Genomic DNA, 24198 nt, shown 5'->3' on the forward strand with positions numbered 1-24198 from the left:
GAAAAGTTTTATATATGCAAAAGTTACATTTTTAGAAAAGTTTTATATATCTAGCTAGGAAAGGAAGAAGAAGAAATAGAAGGAGAGGAAAAACGAAAATAAGAAGAGGAAGAAAGGAGAAGAAGAGGAGAGGAAGAAGAGGAGAAATAAAAAAGAAGAGGAAAAAATAAGAAAAAGAAGAGGAGAAGAAGAAAGGAATAGAGGAGAAGAAGAAAAAATAGATTCTATTTTTTCTTCTTCTCCTCTATTCCTTTCTTCTTCTCCTCTTTTTTTTCTTCTTTTTTTCTTCGATCTTCTCCTCTATTACTTTCTTCTTCTCCTCTTTTTTTTTCTTTTTTTCTTCAATCTTCTCCTCTATTAATATCTTCTTCTCCTCTTTTTATTTCTTCTTTGTCTTCTTATTTTTTATCGGATATGTCGTTGTCGATATACCCCGTGTCCCGATAACTTCAACACGAGGGGGGGGGTCGACCTACCCCCTCCCCGATAACATTATTTTCCCATGTATGTATGTCGTCGTTGTCGATATAACCCCCTCCCGGATAACTTCGACCGTGATAACTTATACCACGGGAGCATCCCCCGGCCCTCTCGCTCGACCAAAACTCTCGAGGACACCCAAACCCTAGAAAAAAACGATGTCGGTCTCCTACCCCCTCCCGCCGCGCCCCTACCCTTGAAGCGTTGCCGAGGCCACCCCAAACCCGGAATAAGCCAGGTCTACGTTTGCACTAATATATCCACCTGCTGTCATGTTTGTGTAATAATTGCCATGTTGTAATATTTGCAGAAACAATGGAGCACGGACGAGACGAGGAAGCAGAAGAGGTGTTGGGGGACATAATCTTAGCCGAAGGTGATATCTTGTCGTATCTTAACGACAATGATGGTCTGGAAGAACAGGGTGAAGAAGCAGGCTACGGTGATCGAAGAGTGGAGGAGGAAAGACATGATTATGATGGCTCCGGTGACCCAATGCTGGTGCAAGAAGGAGCCCGTGGTGACGGCTCCGGTGACCGAACAGAGTCCGGCCAGGTAAATATATTAGTTAAGCCTGTGCTGACTAGCTAATTGATGCATTCATTGTTTTGGTATGTACACATATGAATTAACTCTCGTCTTTCTTCTTTTTTCTAGCCCTCCGGATCGAGCACAACTTCGGTAAAGAGACGAGGCCCGAAGAGAAAGTTGCGCTCGGATGAAAGGTTTGAGATCACAGCAATCACGCGCGGCGGCCAACCGATTGAACCCATCCAGACAAAGGAAGCATTTGCTGCTCAGTGCGGGGTTCTTGTTACGGAAAAGATCCCGATCAGCATCCACCAATGGTATAAGCCTAAGAAGGAAGACCCTGAGGTGTCTTATGTCAATGATATGTAGAAAGATGATCTTTGGACTGAGCTGAAGGCAAATTTCACCCTACCGCCAGAGGAGGATCCGGTGAAGCCAGTTAAAGAGAAATTAATCAAGTCTCATGCTCTTAAGAAGATGGCAGACCTATTCAGGAGGTGGAAGAATGAGCTGAAAACGTTTGTCGACAAAGAAGAGACACTAGAATTCATCGGCCGGTATGAGAAGATCAGAGATCACTGGCCCGCATTTGTGGCCCACAAGACATCGGAAAAGAGTAAGAAGATCTCAGCGACAAACAAGAAGAATGCTGCGAAGAAGAAGCTTCACCATCACACGGGGTCAGGTGGCTACCTCAAAGCCCGACCTAAGTGGGCCAAGGCTGAGAATGATCTGCTTGATAAAGGGATCGAACCAGAGACAATGAACTGGCCAGACCGTTGCCCGACTTGGTTCTTCGGGGCTGGCGGAAAATTGGACCCTATATCAGGGAGGTGCGTTTGGACAGACGAGGAAATGAGAATACCAGTCAAGAGGCTTCAACACTATATCGATGCAGCGCAGCAAGGGACGTTCGTGCCAGACAGAGAGAACGACGAGCTCACAATGGCCCTCGGGAATCCTGAGCACCCTGGACAGACACAAGGCACGCCAGGCTCCGTTCCGTGGAAGGCTGGTTTTCCGGACGCAGGCGGTTAGAAAAGCCAGGAGAGGAGGAAAAAAGTGGAGCAGACCCAAATTCAGAAGCTGCACGAAAGGGTTCAAGCGCTAGAGGAACGAGACGCTAATCGACATGACGAAACTACCCCCGAAGCTACCCCGCCATCTCAGCGGAGAAGCAGCGTGGCTTCCACCGAGTTGCTTCAGCCGGAGCATGTCTTGACGGCTCCTGCTAGCTACCCCATGGATGCTATCATGTAGTCTCAACATTGCCACCTTATGACGCAATGGCAGAACTTCAAAGTCAAGGCGGCTGTTGGCTCTGTTTTACCTCCTGAACCCAGCGCAACCTACCACTGCCGGCCGATTCCAGAAGGATATGCTAGGGTGATGGTGGATGCAATAACGGAGGGATTTGAGGACCTCCGGCTTGACCACCCTACCGGTGAAGGGGAGACTCGGCTGGGTTCTGCTCTGAAGACTCCATGCCTATGGCGGAAGGAGCTCATCAACCTTCCGAACTGGACACCTCCGGCGAGTAAGGGCACTACGCCTCCTCCTCCGGCGAGTGATCAGGGCACTCAGCCTCCTTCTCCGGCACGTGGCGGCACTCCGCCTCCTCCTCCGCCTCCTCCTCCGGCGAGTGATCAGGGCACTCAGCCTCCTTCTCCGGCACGTGGCGGCACTCCGCCTCCTTCTCCGCCTGCGCCGGCGTGCCAGAGCAGCCAGCCTCTTCCTTCTCCGCCTCGTCAGCAAGGGCGGAAGAGACCCGCCGCCGCTCCGGCTGCTCCGACGCGTCGTAGTCCTTCTCCTCCGCCTCGTAAGCAAGGAAAGAAGACAGCCGCATCCGCTCCGTCCGCTCTGCCGGCGTCTAGCAGTACAACTAGAGGCGGGAGGCAATACAGATTCAGTCCTTCTCTGAAGACTCCAGAGAAGTTACCATACGAGAGGACCGAGGAGGAAACCAGGAAGATCGTGCGAGCCGAAGTGAAAAACTTCTTTGAAGGGGTGAAAGCAAATAAACATCCACCTCAGGAGGAGAAGGTAGATCCGGTGAAAGCGAAGCGCACTCTGGCTGCCCTAAAAAAACCACCAAAGTCTTCGCCGAAAGGCAACTATGAGCGCATTATTGCAAAGACATTTGCTGAAGCGGAGCGGTCGGGAAGTACTGTCAGTGATCAAAGGTTAAAAGAATGACGAGCTGGGAAAAAAATGTTGGAAATATGCCCTAGAGGCAATAATAAATTGGTTATTATTATATTTCCTTGTTCATGATAATCGTTTATTATCCATGCTAGAATTGTATTGATAGGAAACTCAGATACATGTGTGGATACATAGACAACACCATGTCCCTAGTAAGCCTCTAGTTGACTAGCTCGTTGATCAATAGATGGTTACGGTTTCCTGACCATGGACATTGGATGTCGTTGATAACGGGATCACATCATTAGGAGAATGATGTGATGGACAAGACCCAATCCTAAGCATAGCACAAAAGATCGTGTAGTTCGTTTGCTAAAGCTTTTCCAATGTCAAGTATCATTTCCTTAGACCATGAGATCGTGCAACTCCCGGATACCGTAGGAGTGCTTTGGGTGTACCAAACGTCACAACGTAACTAGGTGACTATAAAGGTGCACTACGGGTATCTCCGAAAGTGTCTGTTCGGTTGGCACGGATCGAGACTGGGATTTGTCACGCCGTATGATGGAGAGGTATCTCTGGGCCCACTCGGTAATGCATCATCATAATGAGCTCAATGTGACTAAGGAGTTAGCCACGGGATCATGCATTACGGTACAAGTAAAGTGACTTGCCGGTAACGAGATTGAACAAGGTATTGGGATACCGACGATCGAATCTCGGGCAAGTAACGTACCGATTGACAAAGGGAATTGTATACATGATTGATTGAATCCTCGACATCGTGGTTCATCCGATGAGATCATCGTGGAACATGTGGGAGCCAACATGGGTATCCAGATCCCGCTGTTGGTTATTGACCGGAGAGGCGTCTCGGTCATGTCTTCATGTCTGCCGAACCCGTAGGGTCTACACACTTAAGGTTCGGTGACGCTAGGGTTGTAGAGATATTAGTATGCGGAAACCCGAAAGTTGTTCGGAGTCCCGGATGAGATCCCGGATGTCATGAGGAGTTCCGGAATGGTCCAGAGGTGAAGAATTATATATAGGAAGTCAAGTTTCGGCCACCGGGAAAGTTTCGGGGGTCACCGGTATTGTACCGGGACCACCGGAAGGGTCCCGGGGGTCCACCGGGTGGGGCCACCTATCCCGGAGGGCCCCATGGGCTGAAGTGGGAAGGGAACCAGCCCCTAGTGGGCTGGGGCGCCCCCCATGGGCCCCCCCTGCGCCTAGGGTTGGAAACCCTAGGGGTGGGGGCGCCCCACCTAACTTGGGGGGCAAGTTTCCCCCCTGGCCGCCGCCCCCCTTGTAGATGGGATCTAGGGCCGACGCCCCCCAGGGGGCCTATATATAGTGGGGGGGGGGGGGGGAGGGAGGGCAGCAGCATGACAGCCCCTGGCGCCTCCCTCCCCCCCTGCAACACCTCTCCCTCTCGCAGAAGCTTGGCGAAGCCCTGCCGAGATCCCCGCTACTTCCACCACCACGCCGTCGTGCTGCTGGATCTCCATCAACCTCTCCTTCCCCCTTGCTGGATCAAGAAGGAGGAGACGTCGCTGCTCCGTACGTGTGTTGAACGCGGAGGTGCCGTCCGTTCGGCACTCGGTCATCGGTGATTTGGATAAAGGCGAGTACGACTCCATCAACCCCGTTCATTGGAACACTTCCGCTCGCGATCTACAAGGGTATGTAGATGCACTCCTTTCCCCTCGTTGCTAGTACACTCCATAGATGGATCTTGGTGATGCGTAGAGAATTTTAAAATTCTGCTACAATCCCCAACAGTGGCATCATGAGCCAGGCCTATGCGTAGTTACTATGCACGAGTAGAACACAAAGCAGTTGTGGGCGTAGATGTTGCCAATTCTTCTTGCCGCTACTAGTCTTATCTTGTTTCAACGGTATTGTGGGATGAAGCGGCCCGGACCGACCTTACACGTACACTTACGTGAGACAGGTTCCACCGACTGACATGCACTAGTTGCATAAGGTGGCTAGCGGGTGTCTGTCTCTCCCACTTTAGTCGGAACGGATTCGATGAAAAGGGTCCTTATGAAGGGTAAATAGAAATTGGCATATCACGTTGTGGTTTTGCGTAGGTAAGAAACGTTCTTGCTAGAAACCCATAGCAGCCACGTAAAACATGCAACAACAATTAGAGGACGTCTAACTTGTTTTTGCAGGGTATGCTATGTGATGTGATATGGCCAAAAAAGGATGTGATGAATGATATATGTGATGTATGAGATTGATCATGTTCTTGTAATAGGAATCACGACTTGCATGTTGATGAGTATGACAACCGGCAGGAGCCATAGGAGTTGCCTTTATTTTTGTATGACCTGCGTGTCATTGAATAACGCCATGTAAATTACTTTACTTTATTGCTAAACGCGTTAGCCATAGAAGTAGAAGTAATCGTTGGCGTGACAACTTCATGAAGACACAATGATGGAGATCATGGTGTCATGCCGGTGACGAAGATGATCATGGTGCCCCGAAGATGGAGATCAAAGGAGCAAAATGATAATGGCCATATCATGTCACTATTTGATTGCATGTGATGTTTATCATGTTTTGCATCTTATTTGCTTAGAACGACGGTAGTAAATAAGATGACCCCTCACTAAAATTTCAAGAGACGTGTTCCCCCTAACTATGCACCGTTGCGAAGGTTCGTTGTTTCGAAGCACCACGTGATGATCGGGTGTGATAGATTCTAACGTTCGAATACAACGGGTGTTGACGAGCCTAGCATGTACAGACATGGCCCCGGAACACATGCGAAACACTTAGGTTGACTTGACGAGCCTAGCATGTACAGACATGGCCTCGGAACACAAGAGACCGAAAGGTCGAACATGAGTCGTATAGCAGATACGATCAACATGGAGATGTTCACCGATGATGACTAGTCCGTCTCACGTGATGATCGGACACGGCCTAGTTTGACTCGGATCATGTATCACTTAGATGACTAGAGGGATGTCTATCTGAGTGGGAGTTCATTAATCAGATGAACTTCATTATCATGAACATAGTCAAAAGGTCTTTGCAAATTATGTCATAGCTTACGCTTTAGCTCTACTGTTTAAGATATGTTCCTAGAGAAAATTTAGTTGAAAGTTGATAGTAGCAATTATGCAGACTGGGTCCGTAAACTGAGGATTGTCCTAATTGCTGCACAGAAGGCTTATGTCCTTAATGCACCGCTCGGTATGCTGAACCTCAGCATCGTCTGTAGATGTTGCGGAACATCTGCCATACACGTTTTGATGACTACGTGATAGTTCAGTGCGTAATGCTAACGGTTTAGGATTGTGGCACCAAAGACGGTTTTGAAACGTCGCAGAACATATGAGATGTTCCGAAGAATGAAATTGGGATTTCAGACTAGTGCCCACGTCAAGAGGTATGAGACCTCTGACAAGTTTCTTAAGCCTACAAACTAAGGGAGAAAAGCTCAATCGTTGAGCATGTGCTCAGATTGTCTGAGTACTGCAATCGCTTGAATCGAGTGGGAGTTAATCTTCCAGATGAGATAGTGATGGTTCTCCATAGTCACTGCCACCAAGCTATTAGAGCTTCGTGATGAACTATAACATATCAGGGATAGATGATGATCCTTGAGCAACTCCCGATGTTTGACACCGCGAAAGTAGAAATCAAGAAGGAGCATCAATTGTTGATGGTTAGTAAAACCACTAGTTTCTAAAAGGGCAAGGGCAAGAAGGGATACTTCATGAAACAACAAATCATTTGCTGCTCTAGCGAAGAATCCCAAGGTTAAACCCAAACCCGAGACTAAGTGCTCCTGTAATGAGGGGAACGGTCACTGAAGCAGAACTACCCTAGATTCTTGGTAGATGAGAAGGCAGGCAAGGTCGACAGAAGTATATTGGATATACATTAAATGAATGTGTACTTTACTAGTACTCCTAGCAGCACCAGGGTATTATATACCGGTTCGGTTGCTAAGTGTTAGTAACTCGAAATAAAAGCTGCTGAATAAACGGAGACTAGCTAAAGGTGAGATGACGATATGTGTTGGAAGTGTTTCCAAGGTTGATGTGATCAAGCATCGCATGCTCCCTCTACCATCGAGATTGGTGTTAAACCTAAATAATTGTTATTTGGCGTTTGGCGTTTGCATAAACATGATTGGATTATGTTTATCGCAATACGGTTATTCATTTAAGGAGAATAATGGTTACTCTGTTTATTTGAATAAAACCTTCAATGGTCTTGCACCTAAAATAAATCTCGATCGTAGTGATACACATGTTCGTGCCAAAAAGATATAAAATAGTAATGATAGTACCACATACTTGTGGCACTGCCATTTGAGTCATATTGGTATAGAACGCATGAAGAAGCTCCATGTAGATGGATCTTTGGACTCACTCGTTTTTGAAAAGATTGAGACATGAGAACCATGTCTATTGGTATATATGCATGAAGAAACTCCATGCAGATGGATCGTTTGGACTCACTTGATTTTGAATCACTTGAGACATGCAGATCATACCACATGGGCAAGATGACTGAAAGGCCTCGTTTTCAGTAAGATGGAACAAGAGAGCAACTTGTTGGAAGTAATACATTTGATGTGTGCAGTCCAATGAGTGCTGAGGCACGCAGTGGATATCGATCTGTTCTTACTTCACAGATGATTTGAGTAGATGCTGAGAATATTTACTTGATGAAACACAAGTCTGAATTATTGAAAGGTTCAAGTAATTTCAGAGTGAAGTTGAAGATCGTCGTGACAAGAGGATAAAATGTCTATGATATGATCATAGAGATATCTGAGTTACGAGTTTGGCACACAATTAAGACATTGTGGAAAGTGTTTCACAATTAATACCGCCTGGAACACCACACTGTGATGGTGTGTCCGGACATCATAACTGCACCCTATTGGATATGGTGCATACCATGATGTCTCTTATCAAATTACAACTATCGTTTATGGGTTAGGCATTAGAGATAACCACAATCACTTTAAAAGGGGCACCACACAATTCCGTTGAGACGACACCGTTTAGAGAAACCTAAATTGTCGTTTCTTAAAAGTTTGGGGCTGCGATGCTTATGTGAAAAGGTTTCAGGCTGATAAGCTCGAACCCAAAGCGGATAAATGCATCTTCATAGAATACCCAAAACAGTTGGGTATACCTCCTATTTCAGATCTGGAAGCAAAAGTGATTGTTTCTAGAAACGAGTCCTTTCTCGAGGAAAAGTTTCTCTCGAAAGAATTGAGTGGGAGGATGGTGGAGACATGATAAGGTTATTGAACCGTCACTTCAACTAGTGTGTAGCAGGGCACAGGAAGTTGTTCCTGTGGCACCTACACCAATTGAAGTGGAAGCTTATGATAGTGATCATGAAACTTCGGATCAAGTCACTACCAAACCTCGTAGGTCGACAAGGATATGTACTACTCCTGAGTGGTACGGTAATCCTGTCTTAGATATCAAGTTGTTAGACAACAATGAACCTACGAGCTATGGAGAAGCGATGGTGGGCCCATATTCCGACAAATGGTTAGAAGCCATGAAATCCGAGATAGGATCCACGTATCAGAACAAAGCATGGACTTTGGTGAACTTGCCCGATGATCGGCAAGCCATTAAGATAAATGGATCTTTAAGAAGAAGACGGACGTGGACGGTAAGATTACCGTCTATGAAGCTCGACTTGTGGCAAAGAGTGTTTTCACAAGTTCAAGGAGTTGACTACGATGAGATTCTCTCATCCGTAGCGATGCTTAAGTCCGTCGGAATCATGATAGCATTAGCTGCATTTATGAAATCTGGCAGATGGATGTCAAAAACAAGTTTCCTTACCAGTTTTCGTAAGGAAAGGTTGTATGTGATACAATCAGAAAGGTTTTGTCGATCCTAAGGATGCTAAAAGGTATGCCAGCTCCAGTGATCCTTCCATGGACTAGAGCAAGCATCTCGGAGTCAGAATATACGCTTTGATGGAGTGATCAAAGTTTTTGGGTTTATACAATGTTTGTTAGAAACTTGTATTTACAATAAAGTGAGTGGGAGCGCTACAACATTTCTGATAAGTATATGTGAATGACATATTGTTGATCCGAAATGATGTAAAATTTCTGGAAAGCATAAAGGGTTGTTTGGAAGGAGTTTTTCAAAGGAAGACCTGGATAAAGCTGCTTACATATTGGGCATCAAGATCTATAGAGATAGATCAAGACGCCTGATGATACTTTCAAAGAACGCACACCTTGACATGATTTTTAAAGAGTTCAAAATAGATCAGCAAAGAAGGAGTTCTTGGCTGTGTTACAAGGTGTGCATAGAAATATCATAGATAGAATAGATATATAGAATTTTTGGTCGGCAAATTCGAAGACTCAAGACCTGACCACAGCAGAAGAGAGAGAAAGGACGACGGTCGTCCCCTATGCTTTAGACGTAGGCTCTACAGTATGCTATGCTATGTACCGCACATGTAGTGTGCCTTGCCATGAGTTGGTCAAGGGGTACAATAGTGATCCGGGAATGGATCACATGACAGCGGTCGAACTTATCCTTAGTATCTAGTGGACTAAGGAATTTTCTCGATTATGGAGGTGAAAAGGAGTTCGTCGTAAAGGGTTACGCCGATGCGAACTTTGACACTAATCCGGATGACTCTGAGTAGTAAACCGGATTCGTATAGTAGAGCAGTTATTTGAAATGGCTCCAAGTAGCGCGTGGTAGCATCCACAAGATGACATACATATTCGTAAAGCACACACGGATTTGAAAGGTTCAGACCCGTTGACTAATAACCTCTCTCACAAGCATAACATGATCAAACCAGAACTCATTGAGTGGTAATCACATAGTTATGTGAACTAGATTGTTGACTCTAGTAAACTCTTTGGATGTTGGTCACATGGTGATGTGACCTGTGAGTGTTAATCACATGGTGATGTGAACTAGATTATTGACTCTAGTGCAAGTGGGAGACTGTTGGAAATATGCCCTAGAGGCAATAATAAATTGGTTATTATTATATTTCCTTGTTCATGATAATCGTTTATTATCCATGCTAGAATTGTATTGATAGGAAACTCAGATACATGTGTGGATACATAGACAACACCATGTCCCTAGTAAGCCTCTAGTTGACTAGCTCGTTGATCAATAGATGGTTACGGTTTCCTGACCATGGACATTGGATGTCGTTGATAACGGGATCACATCATTAGGAGAATGATGTGATGGACAAGACCCAATCCTAAGCATAGCACAAAAGATCGTGTAGTTCGTTTGCTAAAGCTTTTCCAATGTCAAGTATCATTTCCTTAGACCATGAGATCGTGCAACTCCCGGATACCGTAGGAGTGCTTTGGGTGTACCAAACGTCACAACGTAACTGGGTGACTATAAAGGTGCACTACGGGTATCTCCGAAAGTGTCTGTTCGGTTGGCACGGATCGAGACTGGGATTTGTCACGCCGTATGATGGAGAGGTATCTCTGGGCCCACTCGGTAATGCATCATCATAATGAGCTCAATGTGACTAAGGAGTTAGCCACGGGATCATGCATTACGGTACAAGTAAAGTGACTTGCCGGTAACGAGATTGAACAAGGTATTGGGATACCGACGATCGAATCTCGGGCAAGTAACGTACCGATTGACAAAGGGAATTGTATACATGATTGATTGAATCCTCGACATCGTGGTTCATCCGATGAGATCATCGTGGAACATGTGGGAGCCAACATGGGTATCCAGATCCCGCTGTTGGTTATTGACCGGAGAGGCGTCTCGGTCATGTCTTCATGTCTGCCGAACCCGTAGGGTCTACACACTTAAGGTTCGGTGACGCTAGGATTGTAGAGATATTAGTATGCGGAAACCCGAAAGTTGTTCGGAGTCCCGGATGAGATCCCGGACGTCATGAGGAGTTCCGGAATGGTCCGGAGGTGAAGAATTATATATAGGAAGTCAAGTTTCGGCCACCGGGAAAGTTTCGGGGGTCACCGGTATTGTACCGGGACCACCGGAAGGGTCCCGGGGGTCCACCGGGTGGGGCCACCTATCCCGGAGGGCCCCATGGGCTGAAGTGGGAAGGGAACCAGCCCCTAGTGGGCTGGGGCGCCCCCCATGGGCCTCACCCTGCGCCTAGGGTTGGAAACCCTAGGGGTGGGGGCGCCCCACCTAACTTGGGGGGCAAGTTTCCCCCCTGGCCGCCGCCCCCCCTTGTAGATGGGATCTAGGGCTGGCGCCCCCCCAGGGGGCCTATATATAGTGGGGGGGAGGGAGGGCAGCAGCATGACAGCCCCTGGCGCCTCCCTATCCCCCTGCAACACCTCTCCCTCTCGCAGAAGCTTGGCGAAGCCCTGCCGAGATCCCCGCTACTTCCACCACCACGCCGTCGTGCTGCTGGATCTCCATCAACCTCTCCTTCCCTCTTGCTGGATCAAGAAGGAGGTGACGTCGCTGCTCCGTACGTGTGTTGAACGCGGAGGTGCCGTCCGTTCGGCACTCGGTCATCGGTGATTTGGATCACGGCGAGTACGACTCCATCAACCCCGTTCATTGGAACGCTTCCGCTCGCGATCTACAAGGGTATGTAGATGCACTCCTTTCCCCTCGTGTCTAGTACACTCCATAGATGGATCTTGGTGATGCGTAGAAAAATTTAAAATTCTGCTACGATCCCCAACAGTGGCATCATGAGCCAGGCCTATGCGTAGTTACTATGCACGAGTAGAGCACAAAGCAGTTGTGGGCGTAGATGTTGCCAATTCTTCTTGCCGCTACTAGTCTTATCTTGTTTCGACGGTATTGTGGGATGAAGCGGCCCGGACCGACCTTACACGTACACTTACGTGAGACAGGTTCCACCGACTGACATGCACTAGTTGCATAAGGTGGCTAGCGGGTGTCTGTCTCTCCCACTTTAGTCGGAACGGATTCGATGAAAAGGGTCCTTATGAAGGGTAAATAGAAATTGGCATATCACGTTGTGGTTTTGCGTAGGTAAGAAAGGTTCTTGCTAGAAACCCATAGCAGCCACGTAAAACATGCAACAACAATTAGAGGACGTCTAACTTGTTTTTGCAGGGTATGCTATGTGATGTGATATGGCCAAAAAAGGATGTGATGAATGATATATGTGATGTATGAGATTGATCATGTTCTTGTAATAGGAATCACGACTTGCATGTCGATAAGTATGACAACCGGCAGGAGCCATAGGAGTTGCCTTTATTTTTGTATGACCTGCGTGTCATTGAATAACGCCATGTAAATTACTTTACTTTATTGCTAAACGCGTTAGCCATAGAAGTAGAAGTAATCGTTGGCATGACAACTTCATGAAGACACAATGATGGAGATCATGGTGTCATGCCGGTGACGAAGATGATCATGGTGCACCGAAGATGGAGATCAAAGGAGGAAAATGATAATGGCCATATCATGTCACTATTTGATTGCATGTGATGTTTATCATGTTTTGCATCTTATTTGCTTAGAACGACGGTAGTAAATAAGATGACCCCTCACTAAAATTTCAAGAGACGTGTTCCCCCTAACTGTGCACCGTTGCGAAGGTTCGTTGTTTCGAAGCACCACGTGATGATCGGGTGTGATAGATTCTAACGTTCGAATACAACGGGTGTTGACGAGCCTAGCATGTACAGACATGGCCTCGGAACACATGCGAAACACTTAGGTTGACTTGACGAGCCTAGCATGTACAGACATGGCCTCGGAACACAAGAGACCGAAAGGTCAAACATGAGTCGTATAGCAGGTACAATCAACATGGAGATGTTCACCGATGATGACTAGTCCGTCTCACATGATGATCGGACACGGCCTAGTTTGACTCGGATCATGTATCACTTAGATGACTAGAGGGATGTCTATCTGAGTGGGAGTTCATTAATCAGATGAACTTCATTATCATGAACATAGTCAAAAGGTCTTTGCAAATTATGTCATAGCTTACGCTTTAGCTCTACTGTTTAAGATATGTTCCTAGAGAAAATTTAGTTGAAAGTTGATAGTAGCAATTATGCGGACTGGGTCCGTAAACTGAGGATTGTCCTAATTGCTGCACAGAAGGCTTATGTCCTTAATGCACCGCTCGGTATGCTGAACCTCAGCGTCGTCTGTAGATGTTGCGGAACATCTGACATACACGTTTTGATGACTACGTGATAGTTCAGTGCGTAATGCTAACGGTTTAGGATTGTGGCACCAAAGACGGTTTTGAAACGTCGCAGAACATATGAGATGTTCCGAAGAATGAAATTGGGATTTCAGACTAGTGCCCACGTCAAGAGGTATGAGACCTCTGACAAGTTTCTTAAGCCTACAAACTAAGGGAGAAAAGCTCAATCGTTGAGCATGTGCTCAGATTGTCTGAGTACTGCAATCGCTTGAATCGAGTGGGAGTTAATCTTCCAGATGAGATAGTGATGGTTCTCCATAGTCACTGCCACCAAGCTATTAGAGCTTCGTGATGAACTATAACATATCAGGGATAGATGATGATCCTTGAGCAACTCCCGATGTTTGACACCGCGAAAGTAGAAATCAAGAAGGAGCATCAATTGTTGATGGTTAGCAAAACCACTAGTTTCTAAAAGGGCAAGGGCAAGAAGGGATACTTCATGAAACAACAAATCATTTGCTGCTCTAGCGAAGAATCCCAAGGTTAAACCCAAACCCGAGACTAAGTGCTCCTGTAATGAGGGGAACGGTCACTGAAGCAGAACTACCCTAGATTCTTGGTAGATGAGAAGGCAGGCAAGGTCGACAGAAGTATATTGGATATACATTAAATGAATGTGTACTTTACTAGTACTCCTAGCAGCACCAGGGTATTAGATACCGGTTCGGTTGCTAAGTGTTAGTAACTCGAAATAAAAGCTGCGGAATAAACGGAGACTAGCTAAAGGTGAGATGACGATATGTGTTGGAAGTGTTTCCAAGGTTGATGTGATCAAGCATCGCATGCTCCCTCTACCATCGAGATTGGTGTTAAACCTAAATAATTGTTATTTGGCGTTTGGCGTTTGCATAAACATGATTGGATTATGTTTATCGCAATACGGTTATTCATTTAAGGAGAATAATGGTTACTCTGTTTATTTGAATAAAACCTTCAATGGTCTTGCACCTAAAATAAATCTCGATCGTAGTGATACACATGTTCGTGCCAAAAAGATATAAAATAGTAATGATAGTACCACATACTTGTGGCACTGCCATTTGAGTCATATTGGTATAGAATGCATGAAGAAGCTCCATGTAGATGGATCTTTGGACTCACTCGTTTTTGAAAAGATTGAGACATGAGAACCATGTCTATTGGTATATATGCATGAAGAAACTCCATGCAGATGGATCGTTTGGACTCACTTGATTTTGAATCACTTGAGACATGCAAATCATACCACATGGGCAAGATGACTGAAAGGCCTCGTTTTCAGTAAGATGGAACAAGAGAGCAACTTGTTGGAAGTAATACATTTGATGTGTGCAGTCCAATGAGTGCTGAGGCACGCAGTGCATATCGATATGTTCTTACTTCACAGATGATTTGAGTAGATGCTGAGAATATTTACTTGATGAAACACAAGTCTGAATTATTGAAAGGTTCAAGTAATTTCAGAGTGAAGTTGAAGATCGTCGTGACAAGAGGATAAAATGTCTATGATATGATCATAGAGATATCTGAGTTACGAGTTTGACACACAATTAAGACATTGTGGAAAGTGTTTCACAATTAATACCGCCTGGAACACCACAGTGTGATGGTGTGTCCGGACATCATAACTGCACCCTATTGGATATGGTGCATACCATGATGTCTCTTATCAAATTACAACTATCGTTTATGGGTTAGGCATTAGAGATAACCGCATTCACTTTAAAAGGGGCACCACACAATTCCGTTGAGACGACACCGTTTAGAGAAACCTAAGTTGTCGTTTCTTAAAAGTTTGGGGCTGCGACGCTTATGTGAAAAGGTTTTAGGCTGATAAGCTCGAACCCAAAGCGGATAAATGCATCTTCATAGAATACCCAAAACAGTTGGGTATACCTCCTATTTCAGATCTGGAAGCAAAAGTGATTGTTTCTAGAAACGAGTCCTTTCTCGAGGAAAAGTTTCTTCGAAAGAATTGAGTGGGAGGATGGTGGAGACTTGATAAGGTTATTGAACCGTCACTTCAACTAGTGTGTAGCAGGGCACAGGAAGTTGTTCCTGTGGCACCTACACCAATTGAAGTGGAAGCTTATGATAGTGATCATGAAACTTCGGATCAAGTCACTACCAAACCTCGTAGGTCGACAAGGATATGTACTACTCCTGAGTGGTACGGTAATCCTGTCTTAGATATCATGTTGTTAGACAACAATGAACCTACGAGCTATGGAGAAGCGATGGTGGGCCCATATTCCGACAAATGGTTAGAAGCCATGAAATCCGAGATAGGATCCACATATCAGAACAAAGCATGGACTTTGGTGAACTTGCCCGATGATCGGCAAGCCATTAAGATAAATGGATCTTTAAGAAGAAGACGGACGTGGACGGTAAGATTACCGTCTATGAAGCTCGACTTGTGGCAAAGAGTGTTTTCACAAGTTCAAGGAGTTGACTACGATGAGATTCTCTCATCTGTAGCGATGCTTAAGTCCGTCGGAATCATGATAGCATTAGCTGCATTTATGAAATCTGGCAGATGGATGTCAAAAACAAGTTTCCTTACCAGTTTTCGTAAGGAAAGGTTGTATGTGATACAATCAGAAAGGTTTTGTCGATCCTAAGGATGCTAAAAGGTATGCTAGCTCCAGCGATCCTTCCATGGACTACAACAAGCATCTCGGAGTCAGAATATACGCTTTGATGGAGTGATCAAAGTTTTTGGGTTTATACAAAGTTTGTTAGAAACTTGTATTTACAATAAAGTGAGTGGGAGCGCTACAACATTTCTGATAAGTATATGTGAATGACATATTGTTGATCCGAAATGATGTAAAATTTCTGGAAAGCATAAAGGGTTGTTTGAAAGGAGTTTTTCAAAGGAAGACCTGGATAAAGCTGCTTACATATTGGGCATCAAGATCTATAGAGATAGATCAATACGCCTGATGATACTTTCAAAGAACGCACACCTTGACATGATTTTGAAAGAGTTCAAAATAGATCAGCAAAGAATGAGTTCTTGGCTGTGTTACAAGGTGTGAGTATTGAGTAAGACTCAAGACCTGACCACAGCAGAAGAGAGAGAAAGGACGAAGGTCGTCCCCTATGCTTTAGACGTAGGCTCTACAGTATGCTATGCTATGTACCGCACATGTAGTGTGCCTTGCCATGAGTTGGTCAAGGGGTACAATAGTGATCCGGGAATGGATCACATGACAGCGGTCGAACTTATCCTTAGTATCTAGTGGACTAAGGAATTTTCTCGATTATGGAGGTGAAAAGGAGTTCGTCGTAAAGGGTTACGTCGATGCGAACTTTGACACTAATCCGGATGACTCTGAGTAGTAAACCGGATTCGTATAGTAGAGCAGTTATTTGAAATGGCTCCAAGTAGCGCGTGGTAGCATCCACAAGATGACATAGATATTCGTAAAGCACACACGGATCTGAAAGGTTCAGACCCGTTGACTAATAACCTCTCTCACAAGCATAACATGATCAAACCAGAACTCATTGAGTGGTAATCACATAGTTATGTGAACTAGATTGTTGACTCTAGTAAACTCTTTGGATGTTGGTCACATGGTGATGTGACCTGTGAGTGTTAATCACATGGTGATGTGAACTAGATTATTGACTCTAGTGCAAGTGGGAGACTGTTGGAAATATGCCCTAGAGGCAATAATAAATTGGTTATTATTATATTTCCTTGTTCATGATAATCGTTTATTATCCATGCTAGAATTGTATTGATAGGAAGCTCAGATACATGTGTGGATACATAGACAACACCATGTCCCTAGTAAGCCTCTAGTTGACTAGCTCGTTGATCAATAGATGGTTACGGTTTCCTGACCATGGACATTGGATGTCGTTGATAACGGGATCACATCATTAGGAGAATGATGTGATGGACAAGACCCAATCCTAAGCATAGCACAAAAGATCGTGTAGTTCGTTTGCTAAAGCTTTTCCAATCTCAAGTATCATTTCCTTAGACCATGAGATCGTGCAACTCCCGGATACCGTAGGAGTGCTTTGGGTGTACCAAACGTCACAACGTAACTGGGTGACTATAAAGGTGCACTACAGGTATCTCCGAAAGTGTCTGTTGGGTTGGCACGGATCGAGACTGGGATTTGTCACTCCGTATGACGGAGAGGTATCTCTGGGCCCACTCGGTAATGCATCATCATAATGAGCTCAATGTGACTAAGGAGTTAGCCACGGGATCATGCATTACGGTACGAGTAAAGTGACTTGCCGGTAACGAGATTGAACAAGGTATTGGGATACCGACGATCGAATCTCGGGCAAGTAACGTACCGATTGACAAAGGGAATTGTATACGGGATTGATTGAATCCTCGACATCGTGGTTCATCCGATGAGATCATCGTGAAACATGTGGGAGCCAACATGGGTATCCAGATCCCGCTGTTGGTTATTGACCAGAGAGGCGTCTCGGTCATGTCTGCATGTCTCCCGAACCCGTAGGGTCTACACACTTAAGGTTCGGTGACGCTAGGGTTGTAGAGATATTAGTATGCGGAAACCCGAAAGTTGTTCGGAGTCCCGGATGAGATCCCGGACGTCACGAGGAGTTCCGGAATGGTCCGGAGGTGAAGAATTATATATAGGAAGTCATGTTTCGGCCACCGGGAAAGTTTCGGGGGTCACCGGTATTGTACCGGGACCACCGGAAGGGTCCCGGGGGTCCACCGGGTGGGGCCACCTATCCCGGAGGGCCCCATGGGCTGAAGTGGGAAGGGAACCAGCCCCTAGTGGGCTGGGGCGCCCCCATGGGCCTCCCCCTGCGCCTAGGGTTGGAAACCCTAGGGGTGGGGGCGCCCCACCTGACTTGGGGGGCAAGTTTCCCCCCTGGCCGCCGCCCCCCCTTGTAGATGGGATCTAGGGCCAGCGCCCCCCCAGGGGGCCTATATATAGTGGGGGGGAGGGAGGGCAGCAGCATGACAGCCCCTGGTGCCTCCCTCTCCCCCTGCAACACCTCTCCCTCTCGCAGAAGCTTGGCGAAGCCCTGCCGAGATCCCCGCTACTTCCACCACCACGCCGTCGTGCTGCTGGATCTCCATCAACCTCTCCTTCCCCCTTGCTGGATCAAGAAGGAGGAGACGTCGCTGCTCCGTACGTGTGTTGAACGCGGAGGTGCCGTCCGTTCGGCACTCGGTCATCGGTGATTTGGATCACGGCGAGTACGACTCCATCAACCCGTTCATTGGAACACTTCCGCTCGCGATCTACAAGGGTATGTAGATGCACTCCTTTCCCCTCATTGCTAGTACACTCCATAGATGGATCTTGGTGATGCATAGAAAATTTTAAAATTCTGCTACGATCCCCAACAAAAATTGCCCAGCTCGGCGAACAAGCGAACCAATCGTGCCCCCCGCTCAAGGTGTCTAGCGACATCGTCGCTAATGATCCGAGGATGGTGCCCGTTTATAGCAATCTTGGAGATTACCTGCCCGACGATGTACAATATGATATCTTGGAGGTGGACGAACACAAATACCATTACGGGAAGCCTCTCGTCAAAGATGAAAGATCTCTAACAACGATGATGCGAAGATTACATGATTGGTACATGAAAACCTGCAGAGAGTCTGGGGGGAGGGATACTTTGACGCTGAGAGTTAAACCGGAGCATGACCTCGTTGGAATTGAACTGTTGAATGTTCCATTTGAGGAGTTCTTCGAGTTTTTCAATCAAAAGGCCCTCGATAAATCAACGGTCACTTGCTACTGTCTGTAAGTAGTACTACTTCTGTTATTAAGTCTCTCTATATAGGTCAGCTCTTTCATTGCATGTATTTATAATTACCCTCACTATATTATGCAGATTGAAGATCGCCGAATTGAAGAAAAGACAAATCGGTGATATTGGGTTCATTAACACAAATCTCATAGATGCAACTGAGGTTAAATATCATGCCGAAAATACCGAGGCCAACTTGCTACGATCGTTGGTAATAAATGAAAACAAAGATATAATACTCTTTCCTTACAACTTCAAGTGAGTATTACTGTCTTGTGCATATTCGGTTTCCCTTATTAGTCCAGGTTATAGTAATGTAATTGATGACTTATGCATGCGTGCGCAGCTTCCACTGTATTCTCCTAGAGATTAAGCTTGAGCAGGGAGTAGTAACCGTCTTAGACTCGAGACGAAAAGATCCCCAGGACTATGCGGACATGACTCAAATGCTCGAGAAGTAAGTTAAATCGATCATTATCCACCATATCAGCAACTTTGTTCATTTCCTGATATCAAGTAATTGTTTTCTTTGTCTGGCAGGGTTGGGAGAAAATTCACCAAAAAAGCTCCGGGACTGCCGAAGAAGCTGCAATTTAACCACCCAAAAGTAAGTACTATAGTAGCATGTTCCGCGCATCTCCTAGTGATTCAAGCGCTAGTTTCATCAATACCATTTAGCATGCTTGCTTATCAGTTTGATTGACCTCTATTTCTTGTAAATTGGTTGTGGCAGGAACCCGGGAATAATTACTGTGGATACTACGTTTGCGAGTCCATCCGCTACACGACCTGTGAGCGGGGCTACTCTGACGAACAATATGAAGTGCATAAGCAATAATATTCACAATTTTTTTATTACCATCATTTGTGTTGATTTTTATTTATTCATATATATATGTATTGACCCCCTTCTTCAAATTAGATGTTTCGGAAGTGGGATGAACTCCTAGCACCGGATCGTATGCGAGCAATTCAAGAGGAATTGGCGGCATTCTTCCTTGACCACGTGATCGCTGAAAACGAAGAATACTATGTGGACCCTGTGTTCTTACAATTTAATTAGGAGATTATATTGTAAGAGATAATTATTGTATATATGTAGCCGGTAGTGTCAGATAGATATACGAGAACTTGTTGTTTGACCAATCTCTCGGAGAAGGAGAGGTGGTCGATATCACTTCTCTCTGTATGCATATGTTCATGACGATCTTCTGTTTCCTTCATTTGATTACTAGCTAGCGTGTCTAGTCCTCTCCATACGTATATAGTACGTAGCGTCGACCAAGCACGGAGATAAGAGAGGACACTTCTCTCTATTAATTAGCTAGCTAACACAATATATGAAACACCTATATTGACCCCCCAAAACCCCCAACCCCCCCCCCCCCCCCCTTTCAAAAATAAAATAAAAACCCCAGCCACTGAAATGCTGACGCGTGGATGCCTATTGGTCCCGGTTAGTGCCACCAACCGGGACCAAAGGCCCTCCTGCCCGGGCTCGCCGCACCGGCCACGTGGAGGCCCATCTGTCCCGGTTCGTGTAAGAACCGGGACTAAAGGGTTAGGGCATTAGTAACGACCCTTTAGTCCCGGTTCAAAAACCGGGACAAAAGGCCCTTACCAACCGGGACAATAGGCCCTTTTTCTACTAGTGCTACTCTCTAATGCATTACTCAAGCCTCCGGTCTCTATCTATACACATGACTTGATCTAATTATTATGGAAGACCTGTGGGGCATGTTGTTTTCTATATAAATGACTTGCTCTAATTCTTATCTATCAAACTGCGTGACTTTTGGCCTATTCCTTTTTGCAAAATTTGATATGTCGAGATGTGAGCTACAATACTATTTTGGATCTTGCGCTTGGGCCGGGCAATGCATATCAAGGGATACATGTGTGGCTAAATCATGCTTCAGTGTATTCTTCATGAGCGAAGCAAGAAACCCAAGGGACACATGTGTAGTTAATATCATTTTAAGGTTTAGTGGCTGAATTATAATTAGTTGCCATCATACTTAATATTCTCATTTGCCCAATATGGTATGTAAGGATGTTTCTTAGCAGTATGTGTTTGAATGCATGAGCTGTTGAATCAGTGATGTAAAGCTGCACCATGTGTACTTTTCGTGTATTCAGTGATGTAAAGCTGCACTGTTTTTTTTACAGAATAAGTTCAAGACAAGTCTGACCTAATAACTACTATCGCCTTCTACCCAATGTCGAGCCTTCAACGGGGGCATCGGAGGGGACACCGTCGCACGAAAGGTTGGTGCCTCAAGCCACACTTATTTCTTGTGATTCTTTTCTCTTGCCACCGAATTCGATTCCTCTGATTGCATGCAGCCCAGGAGAAGCCTAAACTGAAAATAACTAGCTTTAAGTACTTTTCATTCATATGCATTCCCTACTCAGGGAATAAATGTCTTGCGTATGTGTGTGTGTACTGAAATTGTAACTCACTATAGTAATTCATAATTTGTTCCATTTTTTTACTTTGATGCTGCAAATATAGGGAGGAAATATTGTGCAAGTCAATATCTCAAAATGAACAAGGGGAAACCTTTTAAGTTACCTAAGGGATCCAGAGGAAGGGCTAAAAACTGCATAAGCATAGCCAGTGAGCACGTAGAAAAAGCATTGCAGTATTCTTACAGGGACCAGCGTAACAAGAAAAAGTGACAGACCGTATCTCTGGAATTGACTCCATTGGGTATCCATTAACGTCTGAGATTTCACAAGGAAATGAGTTTCTTTCATTCTCATGTTGAAAAGAATTATAAAGAAACCAAGCAGAATATGATGTCAAACTTTTAAGTTATTATTGGGTGGCCACCTATCAAGGTTTGCTGAAAGTTATGAACTTGCTTTTCAAAAGGCTTTGTATTCTGCATCTTTATTTGTGCAAGAAATCCAATTGGAATTGGTCTGTTGTCCTGTGCATGTACTTTCTTTTGTTGCTTATATATTTCAACCACTTATTTATGTTGTCCTGTGCATGTACTTATTTATGTACTTCTGTCTGGGATACTGCATGGCTACCCTCTAATGCACTGCTCAGCCTTCAGTCTCTTTCTGTACAATTGACTTAGGGAAAAACCCACTGTTTCCTATCCTTTTCTGAGCAGCGAGATCTAATTATTATGAAAGACATCAGTAGTGTGTTGCTTTCTATATAAATGACTTGCTCTAATTCTGATTTATCAGACCGTGTGGCTTCTGTTCTAATCCTTTTTGCCAAACTTGATGCGTCGAGTTTTGAGCTACTATACCACTTTGGATCTTGTGCTTGGGCCGGGCAACTACTGAAATGGAAATGTGTTGGAGCGATTATGTGTTGCAGGTAAAGAAACAAATTTTCATTTTTTCGGCTTGCTATTAATTGTCACTTGCAGACACATGATTAGGTTGGTCACGGATTTGTGCAGCTAGCTAGCATTGCTAATATTATGTGCTGCTCTAGAAATAGATCAAGTGATACATTATTTTTTGTTCATCTAATGATTTTTTTGTTATTTCCTTTTGAATGCTTAGCCATGCTGTGTCTCACTCGTGTGAAACTCAAGATTTGATAGTAGCACATAACTCCCTGATTTGACAAACAGTTAAATTCCTATATTTTAGTATATCTTGTTATCTTTCTTATTTCTGTTCCTGAACTGAACTTCGCCCTTTTCTACAAAATTATAAGAGCAATGGTGGTTTGGACAAATGATTATGGTTGCTTATTTATTTTCTTGGTGTTAGATTACTAATGTAGAGAAATATAATTATATGATTTTACCATTATTATTATATGAGGAAGTGATAGGTTCAGAAAATGACAATAGTTTAAAAGAAGTATTATGGTGTAGTGCAGTAATAATTTTAATTTAAAATTGCAGACCTTGCATCATATTTTTGTGGTGTATGTGGGCAGTGTGTTCAAGTTGATCTGGAACAAATTGAAGTGTTTCCTCGACACAAAATCTTCAGCCAAGGTTTCTTAAGCACCTGTATAGAAGTTTAAAATTGTAATTGTTTCAGGTTCTTCGCCACATTATGTATGCTTTGTTATTTTTTTTAATAATTGGACCTATTTGCTATGTGGAACATGTAGCATTTACTTGATCATAATATAATTCAATATTTGACCACGGTCTTTTGGCTCTTGCTTTCAACATATGCAGTATCGGTTAGTCATTTTCTTGACACAACACTTTAGGCAACGGCTCAGACTTCTTGAGCCAGTCTCTATTTATTGTCGATACATCTTTCAAAATAAACGAACAATGTTTCCTCCATATATGAATGACACAATGACTCTATGCATTTTTTCCAGTCAACTGATCATTCTAAGCCTCATCCTGTATTCAATACATTTATGTTCCATTGCTAACTAACGTTCGTTTGTGATGTCTTTCTCGGGATGGAAATGTTCCTCGGCACCATGACGAACATCAACGGAGGAACAACCTTTTTATTTTATTTTCTGTTGCCTCTACTATATTGTTGCTGCCACAAAGATTTACCTGGACATGGAGCCATCATGATGTGTTTAAAAATGATTACATTATCCTTTTCTAACCTGATGGTGTTAGAAACATCTTAGCATTCGAGCAGGTTTAGTTCATTGTTTATTAATTCCTATTATGTAAAAAAATCACTGATCATCACTTGACAGAAAATATTTTGATATGCAATCATTTGCATGGGCGAAGAACCTGGATGTTATTTACAAGTTTTGGATCATGGATGATTGTTTTGAATGAAAAAATATCAGATAAAAGAAAGCATGTAATCTTTCTAATCCAGCAAAGCCTTGAAATGCTTCTAAATTTGTGTGAGCTAAATGATAATTTTTGCAACACCCAGAACTATACGTTGCCTTATAGTTTCATGACGATGTTGAACTTAACGGTGCTTTGCTCCAATTACATGTGAATGTTTCATCTTCCTTTTATTTTGTTATATCCTATTTGAATACGTACGCTAAACTTGATTTCCTACTAAATTGAGCATTCACTACTTGGCCACAGCGTTAGTGACCGGCACCCTCGCGCCAAGGCGCGTTTCTGATCTAGTTTCTGATAA

The 24198-nt window shown here is 44.4% G+C and overlaps 1 long non-coding RNA gene across 2 annotated transcripts in view; it reads left to right on the plus strand.

Annotated features, from left to right (window-relative positions):
- The window catches only part of LOC120964921 (uncharacterized), a 34607-nt gene extending 10780 nt beyond the window's left edge, over positions 1–23827 (plus strand). Inside the window, exons 6-7 of one of the 2 annotated variants that reach the window (XR_012186873.1) lie at positions 21295–22468; positions 23045–23827. This is a non-coding gene — a long non-coding RNA (uncharacterized lncRNA). Of the gene's footprint in view, positions 1–21294 lie in introns of both variants that reach the window. The other variant, XR_006664093.2, reaches the window with a different exon arrangement.
- The last annotated feature ends 371 nt before the right edge of the window (positions 23828–24198 follow it).

The sequence above is a fragment of the Aegilops tauschii genome, chromosome 1, assembly GCF_002575655.3.
Source record: "Aegilops tauschii subsp. strangulata cultivar AL8/78 chromosome 1, Aet v6.0, whole genome shotgun sequence".
Taxonomy (NCBI): Eukaryota; Viridiplantae; Streptophyta; class Magnoliopsida; order Poales; family Poaceae; genus Aegilops; species Aegilops tauschii.